Consider the following 13,338-nt stretch of genomic DNA (forward strand, 5'->3'; position numbering starts at 1 on the left):
TGAGTAGTCTCGAAAGCTTGCAATTATTACCATCTTTTCAGTTAGCCATTAAAAGGTATCAACCACTGAGGACTCTCTGTTCTTTTAAACAATTTTTGTATCTGTTCTTATCAGTTTAATATCTGATACGTCCCCTATCTGGGGACCATATATTAAATGGATTTTTAGAACAGGGAGATGGAAAAAGAGCTTGCTCTGTCCACTCCACGCATTGACCTGGTATTGCAGTACCTCCAGGAACGGTGCACCCCTTCTTAACCCAGTTTCCAAAAGCAGAACTCGATTCACCTGATTCATATTAGCCCGATTAGCGAATTGAAATGAATTTTTATCTAACACACTTTTTACTTGCTTTATTCATCCAAATAGCAAACTCATCACCACTCAACTTCACCAACTCTGCTATGTCCCGTGCAGTATCTTGTTGTCAGTCTAATCTAGATCATGTGTAATTGAATGGAATAGATCCCTTTTGGACAAAGTGGAGTCAGATGCTGCAGTGACCACAGGTGTGAGAGGATCTACAATTGGCATCTGGTGTTATCTCTCTGCTTCCACTCCAAATAAAGTTACCTGTTGTTACCTGAACGTCAAATACTAAGAATGGGCGGCCTATGAAAGAATTAGTACTTTCATTAAGTATACTAAACCGGCTAATTGGGAATAGACAAACTGTAAAAAGCCCTCTGAGAAAGCCCCTCTCTAACCTTTGTTAGTAAGCTTTTCTGTAGCCTGCCTGTTGATGTATTTTCGGTTTGAACAGTGCACAACATGAAGAGACGGAACACTGGCGGCTTGTCACAATGCCCCCCGATGACATCACAATAGCGCTGCTGCCTAGAAAACAAGCTGCGCAGAAGAAGTTGTTCTTTGGGTGGGAGGGTGGGCTAGTGGAAGGAGGGGGCAATCTCTTTTTTTCCCGGGTGGTAGGGGGATGACAGGAGAAGGGAAGCGGGTGGTGAGAAAGGTACAGAGGGCAGGGTTTGGGGGCTGGGAAGGAAAGGGAAAAGATTAGGGTTTGGGGATGATGAAAGGGCTTTCTACGGGTAAGGATGGCAAAGGGTGGCAGTGACGGAAAGTCAGGCAACCTGTCCTGTCCGTCTTTTTGTATCGTGAATTGGAAAGACTGCAAGGGGGAGGGGAGTTGCTTGCGCCCTAAAGGAGGAGTTATTCAGATTCATTGCAGTGGGCGGCGGCTGCAAAACGCACCATTCTTCTTGTTTTTGCTCTGCAAAGCAGCCTTTTCAAGGGTTGGCTTGGGTGACAAAATGTCTTGTGTAGGCGTGGGTTTGTCTCCCTCTCGCTCTCTCTCCCTAAGATGTGTCCGGCATAGGCCAGGGTGCCACTCGAGGCCCAAACCAATTCTGGTTATCGCTTCTCGGCCTTTTGGCTAAGATCAAGTGTAGTATCTGTTCTTATCAGTTTAATATCTGATACGTCCCCTATCTGGGGACCATATATTAAATGGATTTTTAGAACAGGGAGATGGAAAAAGAGCTTGCTCTGTCCACTCCACGCATTGACCTGGTATTGCAGTACCTCCAGGAACGGTGCACCCCTTCTTAACCCAGTTTCCAAAAGCAGAACTCGATTCACCTGATTCATATTAGCCCGATTAGCGAATTGAAATGAATTTTTATCTAACACACTTTTTACTTGCTTTATTCATCCAAATAGCAAACTCATCACCACTCAACTTCACCAACTCTGCTATGTCCCGTGCAGTATCTTGTTGTCAGTCTAATCTAGATCATGTGTAATTGAATGGAATAGATCCCTTTTGGACAAAGTGGAGTCAGATGCTGCAGTGACCACAGGTGTGAGAGGATCTACAATTGGCATCTGGTGTTATCTCTCTGCTTCCACTCCAAATAAAGTTACCTGTTGTTACCTGAACGTCAAATACTAAGAATGGGCGGCCTATGAAAGAATTAGTACTTTCATTAAGTATACTAAACCGGCTAATTGGGAATAGACAAACTGTAAAAAGCCCTCTGAGAAAGCCCCTCTCTAACCTTTGTTAGTAAGCTTTTCTGTAGCCTGCCTGTTGATGTATTTTCGGTTTGAACAGTGCACAACATGAAGAGACGGAACACTGGCGGCTTGTCACAATGCCCCCCGATGACATCACAATAGCGCTGCTGCCTAGAAAACAAGCTGCGCAGAAGAAGTTGTTCTTTGGGTGGGAGGGTGGGCTAGTGGAAGGAGGGGGCAATCTCTTTTTTTCCCGGGTGGTAGGGGGATGACAGGAGAAGGGAAGCGGGTGGTGAGAAAGGTACAGAGGGCAGGGTTTGGGGGCTGGGAAGGAAAGGGAAAAGATTAGGGTTTGGGGATGATGAAAGGGCTTTCTACGGGTAAGGATGGCAAAGGGTGGCAGTGACGGAAAGTCAGGCAACCTGTCCTGTCCGTCTTTTTGTATCGTGAATTGGAAAGACTGCAAGGGGGAGGGGAGTTGCTTGCGCCCTAAAGGAGGAGTTATTCAGATTCATTGCAGTGGGCGGCGGCTGCAAAACGCACCATTCTTCTTGTTTTTGCTCTGCAAAGCAGCCTTTTCAAGGGTTGGCTTGGGTGACAAAATGTCTTGTGTAGGCGTGGGTTTGTCTCCCTCTCGCTCTCTCTCCCTAAGATGTGTCCGGCATAGGCCAGGGTGCCACTCGAGGCCCAAACCAATTCTGGTTATCGCTTCTCGGCCTTTTGGCTAAGATCAAGTGTAGTCCCTTCATTGGGTTTGCCTTGGTCTTGGCTGGGAGGGGCCCGGGCTTGCACATCCGCTGGCCTCGGGGATTGTTGCGCCTTTTGGTGCTTACGTCCCCTTATGGCTGGTGGTTCCTGGGCTCGGGAGGCGATCACCTGCGGCACTGCGCTTTTGTGTGGTGGCCGATGACCGTTTTCTGAAATTTGCGGATGAAATCTCATCTGTTCTTATCAGTTTAATATCTGATACGTCCCCTATCTGGGGACCATATATTAAATGGATTTTTAGAACAGGGAGATGGAAAAAGAGCTTGCTCTGTCCACTCCACGCATTGACCTGGTATTGCAGTACCTCCAGGAACGGTGCACCCCTTCTTAACCCAGTTTCCAAAAGCAGAACTCGATTCACCTGATTCATATTAGCCCGATTAGCGAATTGAAATGAATTTTTATCTAACACACTTTTTACTTGCTTTATTCATCCAAATAGCAAACTCATCACCACTCAACTTCACCAACTCTGCTATGTCCCGTGCAGTATCTTGTTGTCAGTCTAATCTAGATCATGTGTAATTGAATGGAATAGATCCCTTTTGGACAAAGTGGAGTCAGATGCTGCAGTGACCACAGGTGTGAGAGGATCTACAATTGGCATCTGGTGTTATCTCTCTGCTTCCACTCCAAATAAAGTTACCTGTTGTTACGTGAACGTCAAATACTAAGAATGGGCGGCCTATGAAAGAATTAGTACTTTCATTAAGTATACTAAACCGGCTAATTGGGAATAGACAAACTGTAAAAAGCCCTCTGAGAAAGCCCCTCTCTAACCTTTGTTAGTAAGCTTTTCTGTAGCCTGCCTGTTGATGTATTTTCGGTTTGAACAGTGCACAACATGAAGAGACGGAACACTGGCGGCTTGTCACAATGCCCCCCGATGACATCACAATAGCGCTGCTGCCTAGAAAACAAGCTGCGCAGAAGAAGTTGTTCTTTGGGTGGGAGGGTGGGCTAGTGGAAGGAGGGGGCAATCTCTTTTTTTCCCGGGTGGTAGGGGGATGACAGGAGAAGGGAAGCGGGTGGTGAGAAAGGTACAGAGGGCAGGGTTTGGGGGCTGGGAAGGAAAGGGAAAAGATTAGGGTTTGGGGATGATGAAAGGGCTTTCTACGGGTAAGGATGGCAAAGGGTGGCAGTGACGGAAAGTCAGGCAACCTGTCCTGTCCGTCTTTTTGTATCGTGAATTGGAAAGACTGCAAGGGGGAGGGGAGTTGCTTGCGCCCTAAAGGAGGAGTTATTCAGATTCATTGCAGTGGGCGGCGGCTGCAAAACGCACCATTCTTCTTGTTTTTGCTCTGCAAAGCAGCCTTTTCAAGGGTTGGCTTGGGTGACAAAATGTCTTGTGTAGGCGTGGGTTTGTCTCCCTCTCGCTCTCTCTCCCTAAGATGTGTCCGGCATAGGCCAGGGTGCCACTCGAGGCCCAAACCAATTCTGGTTATCGCTTCTCGGCCTTTTGGCTAAGATCAAGTGTAGTATCTGTTCTTATCAGTTTAATATCTGATACGTCCCCTATCTGGGGACCATATATTAAATGGATTTTTAGAACAGGGAGATGGAAAAAGAGCTTGCTCTGTCCACTCCACGCATTGACCTGGTATTGCAGTACCTCCAGGAACGGTGCACCCCTTCTTAACCCAGTTTCCAAAAGCAGAACTCGATTCACCTGATTCATATTAGCCCGATTAGCGAATTGAAATGAATTTTTATCTAACACACTTTTTACTTGCTTTATTCATCCAAATAGCAAACTCATCACCACTCAACTTCACCAACTCTGCTATGTCCCGTGCAGTATCTTGTTGTCAGTCTAATCTAGATCATGTGTAATTGAATGGAATAGATCCCTTTTGGACAAAGTGGAGTCAGATGCTGCAGTGACCACAGGTGTGAGAGGATCTACAATTGGCATCTGGTGTTATCTCTCTGCTTCCACTCCAAATAAAGTTACCTGTTGTTACCTGAACGTCAAATACTAAGAATGGGCGGCCTATGAAAGAATTAGTACTTTCATTAAGTATACTAAACCGGCTAATTGGGAATAGACAAACTGTAAAAAGCCCTCTGAGAAAGCCCCTCTCTAACCTTTGTTAGTAAGCTTTTCTGTAGCCTGCCTGTTGATGTATTTTCGGTTTGAACAGTGCACAACATGAAGAGACGGAACACTGGCGGCTTGTCACAATGCCCCCCGATGACATCACAATAGCGCTGCTGCCTAGAAAACAAGCTGCGCAGAAGAAGTTGTTCTTTGGGTGGGAGGGTGGGCTAGTGGAAGGAGGGGGCAATCTCTTTTTTTCCCGGGTGGTAGGGGGATGACAGGAGAAGGGAAGCGGGTGGTGAGAAAGGTACAGAGGGCAGGGTTTGGGGGCTGGGAAGGAAAGGGAAAAGATTAGGGTTTGGGGATGATGAAAGGGCTTTCTACGGGTAAGGATGGCAAAGGGTGGCAGTGACGGAAAGTCAGGCAACCTGTCCTGTCCGTCTTTTTGTATCGTGAATTGGAAAGACTGCAAGGGGGAGGGGAGTTGCTTGCGCCCTAAAGGAGGAGTTATTCAGATTCATTGCAGTGGGCGGCGGCTGCAAAACGCACCATTCTTCTTGTTTTTGCTCTGCAAAGCAGCCTTTTCAAGGGTTGGCTTGGGTGACAAAATGTCTTGTGTAGGCGTGGGTTTGTCTCCCTCTCGCTCTCTCTCCCTAAGATGTGTCCGGCATAGGCCAGGGTGCCACTCGAGGCCCAAACCAATTCTGGTTATCGCTTCTCGGCCTTTTGGCTAAGATCAAGTGTAGTATCTGTTCTTATCAGTTTAATATCTGATACGTCCCCTATCTGGGGACCATATATTAAATGGATTTTTAGAACAGGGAGATGGAAAAAGAGCTTGCTCTGTCCACTCCACGCATTGACCTGGTATTGCAGTACCTCCAGGAACGGTGCACCCCTTCTTAACCCAGTTTCCAAAAGCAGAACTCGATTCACCTGATTCATATTAGCCCGATTAGCGAATTGAAATGAATTTTTATCTAACACACTTTTTACTTGCTTTATTCATCCAAATAGCAAACTCATCACCACTCAACTTCACCAACTCTGCTATGTCCCGTGCAGTATCTTGTTGTCAGTCTAATCTAGATCATGTGTAATTGAATGGAATAGATCCCTTTTGGACAAAGTGGAGTCAGATGCTGCAGTGACCACAGGCGTGAGAGGATCTACAATTGGCATCTGGTGTTATCTCTCTGCTTCCACTCCAAATAAAGTTACCTGTTGTTACCTGAACGTCAAATACTAAGAATGGGCGGCCTATGAAAGAATTAGTACTTTCATTAAGTATACTAAACCGGCTAATTGGGAATAGACAAACTGTAAAAAGCCCTCTGAGAAAGCCCCTCTCTAACCTTTGTTAGTAAGCTTTTCTGTAGCCTGCCTGTTGATGTATTTTCGGTTTGAACAGTGCACAACATGAAGAGACGGAACACTGGCGGCTTGTCACAATGCCCCCCGATGACATCACAATAGCGCTGCTGCCTAGAAAACAAGCTGCGCAGAAGAAGTTGTTCTTTGGGTGGGAGGGTGGGCTAGTGGAAGGAGGGGGCAATCTCTTTTTTTCCCGGGTGGTAGGGGGATGACAGGAGAAGGGAAGCGGGTGGTGAGAAAGGTACAGAGGGCAGGGTTTGGGGGCTGGGAAGGAAAGGGAAAAGATTAGGGTTTGGGGATGATGAAAGGGCTTTCTACGGGTAAGGATGGCAAAGGGTGGCAGTGACGGAAAGTCAGGCAACCTGTCCTGTCCGTCTTTTTGTATCGTGAATTGGAAAGACTGCAAGGGGGAGGGGAGTTGCTTGCGCCCTAAAGGAGGAGTTATTCAGATTCATTGCAGTGGGCGGCGGCTGCAAAACGCACCATTCTTCTTGTTTTTGCTCTGCAAAGCAGCCTTTTCAAGGGTTGGCTTGGGTGACAAAATGTCTTGTGTAGGCGTGGGTTTGTCTCCCTCTCGCTCTCTCTCCCTAAGATGTGTCTGGCATAGGCCAGGGTGCCACTCGAGGCCCAAACCAATTCTGGTTATCGCTTCTCGGCCTTTTGGCTAAGATCAAGTGTAGTATCTGTTCTTATCAGTTTAATATCTGATACGTCCCCTATCTGGGGACCATATATTAAATGGATTTTTAGAACAGGGAGATGGAAAAAGAGCTTGCTCTGTCCACTCCACGCATTGACCTGGTATTGCAGTACCTCCAGGAACGGTGCACCCCTTCTTAACCCAGTTTCCAAAAGCAGAACTCGATTCACCTGATTCATATTAGCCCGATTAGCGAATTGAAATGAATTTTTATCTAACACACTTTTTACTTGCTTTATTCATCCAAATAGCAAACTCATCACCACTCAACTTCACCAACTCTGCTATGTCCCGTGCAGTATCTTGTTGTCAGTCTAATCTAGATCATGTGTAATTGAATGGAATAGATCCCTTTTGGACAAAGTGGAGTCAGATGCTGCAGTGACCACAGGTGTGAGAGGATCTACAATTGGCATCTGGTGTTATCTCTCTGCTTCCACTCCAAATAAAGTTACCTGTTGTTACCTGAACGTCAAATACTAAGAATGGGCGGCCTATGAAAGAATTAGTACTTTCATTAAGTATACTAAACCGGCTAATTGGGAATAGACAAACTGTAAAAAGCCCTCTGAGAAAGCCCCTCTCTAACCTTTGTTAGTAAGCTTTTCTGTAGCCTGCCTGTTGATGTATTTTCGGTTTGAACAGTGCACAACATGAAGAGACGGAACACTGGCGGCTTGTCACAATGCCCCCCGATGACATCACAATAGCGCTGCTGCCTAGAAAACAAGCTGCGCAGAAGAAGTTGTTCTTTGGGTGGGAGGGTGGGCTAGTGGAAGGAGGGGGCAATCTCTTTTTTTCCCGGGTGGTAGGGGGATGACAGGAGAAGGGAAGCGGGTGGTGAGAAAGGTACAGAGGGCAGGGTTTGGGGGCTGGGAAGGAAAGGGAAAAGATTAGGGTTTGGGGATGATGAAAGGGCTTTCTACGGGTAAGGATGGCAAAGGGTGGCAGTGACGGAAAGTCAGGCAACCTGTCCTGTCCGTCTTTTTGTATCGTGAATTGGAAAGACTGCAAGGGGGAGGGGAGTTGCTTGCGCCCTAAAGGAGGAGTTATTCAGATTCATTGCAGTGGGCGGCGGCTGCAAAACGCACCATTCTTCTTGTTTTTGCTCTGCAAAGCAGCCTTTTCAAGGGTTGGCTTGGGTGACAAAATGTCTTGTGTAGGCGTGGGTTTGTCTCCCTCTCGCTCTCTCTCCCTAAGATGTGTCCGGCATAGGCCAGGGTGCCACTCGAGGCCCAAACCAATTCTGGTTATCGCTTCTCGGCCTTTTGGCTAAGATCAAGTGTAGTATCTGTTCTTATCAGTTTAATATCTGATACGTCCCCTATCTGGGGACCATATATTAAATGGATTTTTAGAACAGGGAGATGGAAAAAGAGCTTGCTCTGTCCACTCCACGCATTGACCTGGTATTGCAGTACCTCCAGGAACGGTGCACCCCTTCTTAACCCAGTTTCCAAAAGCAGAACTCGATTCACCTGATTCATATTAGCCCGATTAGCGAATTGAAATGAATTTTTATCTAACACACTTTTTACTTGCTTTATTCATCCAAATAGCAAACTCATCACCACTCAACTTCACCAACTCTGCTATGTCCCGTGCAGTATCTTGTTGTCAGTCTAATCTAGATCATGTGTAATTGAATGGAATAGATCCCTTTTGGACAAAGTGGAGTCAGATGCTGCAGTGACCACAGGTGTGAGAGGATCTACAATTGGCATCTGGTGTTATCTCTCTGCTTCCACTCCAAATAAAGTTACCTGTTGTTACCTGAACGTCAAATACTAAGAATGGGCGGCCTATGAAAGAATTAGTACTTTCATTAAGTATACTAAACCGGCTAATTGGGAATAGACAAACTGTAAAAAGCCCTCTGAGAAAGCCCCTCTCTAACCTTTGTTAGTAAGCTTTTCTGTAGCCTGCCTGTTGATGTATTTTCGGTTTGAACAGTGCACAACATGAAGAGACGGAACACTGGCGGCTTGTCACAATGCCCCCCGATGACATCACAATAGCGCTGCTGCCTAGAAAACAAGCTGCGCAGAAGAAGTTGTTCTTTGGGTGGGAGGGTGGGCTAGTGGAAGGAGGGGGCAATCTCTTTTTTTCCCGGGTGGTAGGGGGATGACAGGAGAAGGGAAGCGGGTGGTGAGAAAGGTACAGAGGGCAGGGTTTGGGGGCTGGGAAGGAAAGGGAAAAGATTAGGGTTTGGGGATGATGAAAGGGCTTTCTACGGGTAAGGATGGCAAAGGGTGGCAGTGACGGAAAGTCAGGCAACCTGTCCTGTCCGTCTTTTTGTATCGTGAATTGGAAAGACTGCAAGGGGGAGGGGAGTTGCTTGCGCCCTAAAGGAGGAGTTATTCAGATTCATTGCAGTGGGCGGCGGCTGCAAAACGCACCATTCTTCTTGTTTTTGCTCTGCAAAGCAGCCTTTTCAAGGGTTGGCTTGGGTGACAAAATGTCTTGTGTAGGCGTGGGTTTGTCTCCCTCTCGCTCTCTCTCCCTAAGATGTGTCCGGCATAGGCCAGGGTGCCACTCGAGGCCCAAACCAATTCTGGTTATCGCTTCTCGGCCTTTTGGCTAAGATCAAGTGTAGTATCTGTTCTTATCAGTTTAATATCTGATACGTCCCCTATCTGGGGACCATATATTAAATGGATTTTTAGAACAGGGAGATGGAAAAAGAGCTTGCTCTGTCCACTCCACGCATTGACCTGGTATTGCAGTACCTCCAGGAACGGTGCACCCCTTCTTAACCCAGTTTCCAAAAGCAGAACTCGATTCACCTGATTCATATTAGCCCGATTAGCGAATTGAAATGAATTTTTATCTAACACACTTTTTACTTGCTTTATTCATCCAAATAGCAAACTCATCACCACTCAACTTCACCAACTCTGCTATGTCCCGTGCAGTATCTTGTTGTCAGTCTAATCTAGATCATGTGTAATTGAATGGAATAGATCCCTTTTGGACAAAGTGGAGTCAGATGCTGCAGTGACCACAGGTGTGAGAGGATCTACAATTGGCATCTGGTGTTATCTCTCTGCTTCCACTCCAAATAAAGTTACCTGTTGTTACCTGAACGTCAAATACTAAGAATGGGCGGCCTATGAAAGAATTAGTACTTTCATTAAGTATACTAAACCGGCTAATTGGGAATAGACAAACTGTAAAAAGCCCTCTGAGAAAGCCCCTCTCTAACCTTTGTTAGTAAGCTTTTCTGTAGCCTGCCTGTTGATGTATTTTCGGTTTGAACAGTGCACAACATGAAGAGACGGAACACTGGCGGCTTGTCACAATGCCCCCCGATGACATCACAATAGCGCTGCTGCCTAGAAAACAAGCTGCGCAGAAGAAGTTGTTCTTTGGGTGGGAGGGTGGGCTAGTGGAAGGAGGGGGCAATCTCTTTTTTTCCCGGGTGGTAGGGGGATGACAGGAGAAGGGAAGCGGGTGGTGAGAAAGGTACAGAGGGCAGGGTTTGGGGGCTGGGAAGGAAAGGGAAAAGATTAGGGTTTGGGGATGATGAAAGGGCTTTCTACGGGTAAGGATGGCAAAGGGTGGCAGTGACGGAAAGTCAGGCAACCTGTCCTGTCCGTCTTTTTGTATCGTGAATTGGAAAGACTGCAAGGGGGAGGGGAGTTGCTTGCGCCCTAAAGGAGGAGTTATTCAGATTCATTGCAGTGGGCGGCGGCTGCAAAACGCACCATTCTTCTTGTTTTTGCTCTGCAAAGCAGCCTTTTCAAGGGTTGGCTTGGGTGACAAAATGTCTTGTGTAGGCGTGGGTTTGTCTCCCTCTCGCTCTCTCTCCCTAAGATGTGTCCGGCATAGGCCAGGGTGCCACTCGAGGCCCAAACCAATTCTGGTTATCGCTTCTCGGCCTTTTGGCTAAGATCAAGTGTAGTATCTGTTCTTATCAGTTTAATATCTGATACGTCCCCTATCTGGGGACCATATATTAAATGGATTTTTAGAACAGGGAGATGGAAAAAGAGCTTGCTCTGTCCACTCCACGCATTGACCTGGTATTGCAGTACCTCCAGGAACGGTGCACCCCTTCTTAACCCAGTTTCCAAAAGCAGAACTCGATTCACCTGATTCATATTAGCTCGATTAGCGAATTGAAATGAATTTTTATCTAACACACTTTTTACTTGCTTTATTCATCCAAATAGCAAACTCATCACCACTCAACTTCACCAACTCTGCTATGTCCCGTGCAGTATCTTGTTGTCAGTCTAATCTAGATCATGTGTAATTGAATGGAATAGATCCCTTTTGGACAAAGTGGAGTCAGATGCTGCAGTGACCACAGGTGTGAGAGGATCTACAATTGGCATCTGGTGTTATCTCTCTGCTTCCACTCCAAATAAAGTTACCTGTTGTTACCTGAACGTCAAATACTAAGAATGGGCGGCCTATGAAAGAATTAGTACTTTCATTAAGTATACTAAACCGGCTAATTGGGAATAGACAAACTGTAAAAAGCCCTCTGAGAAAGCCCCTCTCTAACCTTTGTTAGTAAGCTTTTCTGTAGCCTGCCTGTTGATGTATTTTCGGTTTGAACAGTGCACAACATGAAGAGACGGAACACTGGCGGCTTGTCACAATGCCCCCCGATGACATCACAATAGCGCTGCTGCCTAGAAAACAAGCTGCGCAGAAGAAGTTGTTCTTTGGGTGGGAGGGTGGGCTAGTGGAAGGAGGGGGCAATCTCTTTTTTTCCCGGGTGGTAGGGGGATGACAGGAGAAGGGAAGCGGGTGGTGAGAAAGGTACAGAGGGCAGGGTTTGGGGGCTGGGAAGGAAAGGGAAAAGATTAGGGTTTGGGGATGATGAAAGGGCTTTCTACGGGTAAGGATGGCAAAGGGTGGCAGTGACGGAAAGTCAGGCAACCTGTCCTGTCCGTCTTTTTGTATCGTGAATTGGAAAGACTGCAAGGGGGAGGGGAGTTGCTTGCGCCCTAAAGGAGGAGTTATTCAGATTCATTGCAGTGGGCGGCGGCTGCAAAACGCACCATTCTTCTTGTTTTTGCTCTGCAAAGCAGCCTTTTCAAGGGTTGGCTTGGGTGACAAAATGTCTTGTGTAGGCGTGGGTTTGTCTCCCTCTCGCTCTCTCTCCCTAAGATGTGTCCGGCATAGGCCAGGGTGCCACTCGAGGCCCAAACCAATTCTGGTTATCGCTTCTCGGCCTTTTGGCTAAGATCAAGTGTAGTATCTGTTCTTATCAGTTTAATATCTGATACGTCCCCTATCTGGGGACCATATATTAAATGGATTTTTAGAACAGGGAGATGGAAAAAGAGCTTGCTCTGTCCACTCCACGCATTGACCTGGTATTGCAGTACCTCCAGGAACGGTGCACCCCTTCTTAACCCAGTTTCCAAAAGCAGAACTCGATTCACCTGATTCATATTAGCCCGATTAGCGAATTGAAATGAATTTTTATCTAACACACTTTTTACTTGCTTTATTCATCCAAATAGCAAACTCATCACCACTCAACTTCACCAACTCTGCTATGTCCCGTGCAGTATCTTGTTGTCAGTCTAATCTAGATCATGTGTAATTGAATGGAATAGATCCCTTTTGGACAAAGTGGAGTCAGATGCTGCAGTGACCACAGGTGTGAGAGGATCTACAATTGGCATCTGGTGTTATCTCTCTGCTTCCACTCCAAATAAAGTTACCTGTTGTTACCTGAACGTCAAATACTAAGAATGGGCGGCCTATGAAAGAATTAGTACTTTCATTAAGTATACTAAACCGGCTAATTGGGAATAGACAAACTGTAAAAAGCCCTCTGAGAAAGCCCCTCTCTAACCTTTGTTAGTAAGCTTTTCTGTAGCCTGCCTGTTGATGTATTTTCGGTTTGAACAGTGCACAACATGAAGAGACGGAACACTGGCGGCTTGTCACAATGCCCCCCGATGACATCACAATAGCGCTGCTGCCTAGAAAACAAGCTGCGCAGAAGAAGTTGTTCTTTGGGTGGGAGGGTGGGCTAGTGGAAGGAGGGGGCAATCTCTTTTTTTCCCGGGTGGTAGGGGGATGACAGGAGAAGGGAAGCGGGTGGTGAGAAAGGTACAGAGGGCAGGGTTTGGGGGCTGGGAAGGAAAGGGAAAAGATTAGGGTTTGGGGATGATGAAAGGGCTTTCTACGGGTAAGGATGGCAAAGGGTGGCAGTGACGGAAAGTCAGGCAACCTGTCCTGTCCGTCTTTTTGTATCGTGAATTGGAAAGACTGCAAGGGGGAGGGGAGTTGCTTGCGCCCTAAAGGAGGAGTTATTCAGATTCATTGCAGTGGGCGGCGGCTGCAAAACGCACCATTCTTCTTGTTTTTGCTCTGCAAAGCAGCCTTTTCAAGGGTTGGCTTGGGTGACAAAATGTCTTGTGTAGGCGTGGGTTTGTCTCCCTCTCGCTCTCTCTCCCTAAGATGTGTCCGGCATAGGCCAGGGTGCCACTCGAGGCCCAAACCAATTCTG

At 46.8% G+C, this 13,338-nt stretch overlaps 9 non-coding genes and 1 pseudogene across 9 annotated transcripts; all 10 read left to right on the forward strand.

Moving 5' to 3' along the window:
- The first annotated feature begins 72 nt into the window (after nucleotides 1–72).
- LOC142284608 (U2 spliceosomal RNA) lies at nucleotides 73–253 on the forward strand (annotated as a pseudogene).
- Nucleotides 254–1,370: 1,117 nt separating this feature from the next.
- Nucleotides 1,371–1,561, forward strand: LOC142284551 (U2 spliceosomal RNA). Its single transcript, XR_012746049.1, has one exon. It is a non-coding gene; the product is annotated as a U2 spliceosomal RNA (small nuclear RNA).
- Nucleotides 1,562–2,883: 1,322 nt separating this feature from the next.
- LOC142284612 (U2 spliceosomal RNA) lies at nucleotides 2,884–3,068 on the forward strand. The gene has a single exon (XR_012746106.1). It is a non-coding gene; the product is annotated as a U2 spliceosomal RNA (small nuclear RNA).
- A 1,117-nt stretch (nucleotides 3,069–4,185) lies between these two features.
- Nucleotides 4,186–4,376, forward strand: LOC142284552 (U2 spliceosomal RNA). Its single transcript, XR_012746050.1, has one exon. It is a non-coding gene; the product is annotated as a U2 spliceosomal RNA (small nuclear RNA).
- Nucleotides 4,377–5,493: 1,117 nt separating this feature from the next.
- LOC142284553 (U2 spliceosomal RNA) lies at nucleotides 5,494–5,684 on the forward strand. Its single transcript, XR_012746051.1, has one exon. It is a non-coding gene; the product is annotated as a U2 spliceosomal RNA (small nuclear RNA).
- A 1,117-nt stretch (nucleotides 5,685–6,801) lies between these two features.
- LOC142284554 (U2 spliceosomal RNA) lies at nucleotides 6,802–6,992 on the forward strand. The gene has a single exon (XR_012746052.1). It is a non-coding gene; the product is annotated as a U2 spliceosomal RNA (small nuclear RNA).
- Nucleotides 6,993–8,109: 1,117 nt separating this feature from the next.
- Nucleotides 8,110–8,300, forward strand: LOC142284556 (U2 spliceosomal RNA). Its single transcript, XR_012746054.1, has one exon. It is a non-coding gene; the product is annotated as a U2 spliceosomal RNA (small nuclear RNA).
- Nucleotides 8,301–9,417: 1,117 nt separating this feature from the next.
- On the forward strand, nucleotides 9,418–9,608 carry LOC142284557 (U2 spliceosomal RNA). Its single transcript, XR_012746055.1, has one exon. It is a non-coding gene; the product is annotated as a U2 spliceosomal RNA (small nuclear RNA).
- Nucleotides 9,609–10,725: 1,117 nt separating this feature from the next.
- On the forward strand, nucleotides 10,726–10,916 carry LOC142284558 (U2 spliceosomal RNA). Its single transcript, XR_012746056.1, has one exon. It is a non-coding gene; the product is annotated as a U2 spliceosomal RNA (small nuclear RNA).
- Nucleotides 10,917–12,033: 1,117 nt separating this feature from the next.
- LOC142284559 (U2 spliceosomal RNA) lies at nucleotides 12,034–12,224 on the forward strand. Its single transcript, XR_012746057.1, has one exon. It is a non-coding gene; the product is annotated as a U2 spliceosomal RNA (small nuclear RNA).
- The last annotated feature ends 1,114 nt before the right edge of the window (nucleotides 12,225–13,338 follow it).

The sequence above is a fragment of the Anomaloglossus baeobatrachus genome, unplaced genomic scaffold, assembly GCF_048569485.1.
Source record: "Anomaloglossus baeobatrachus isolate aAnoBae1 unplaced genomic scaffold, aAnoBae1.hap1 Scaffold_572, whole genome shotgun sequence".
NCBI lineage: Eukaryota > Metazoa > Chordata > Amphibia > Anura > Aromobatidae > Anomaloglossus > Anomaloglossus baeobatrachus.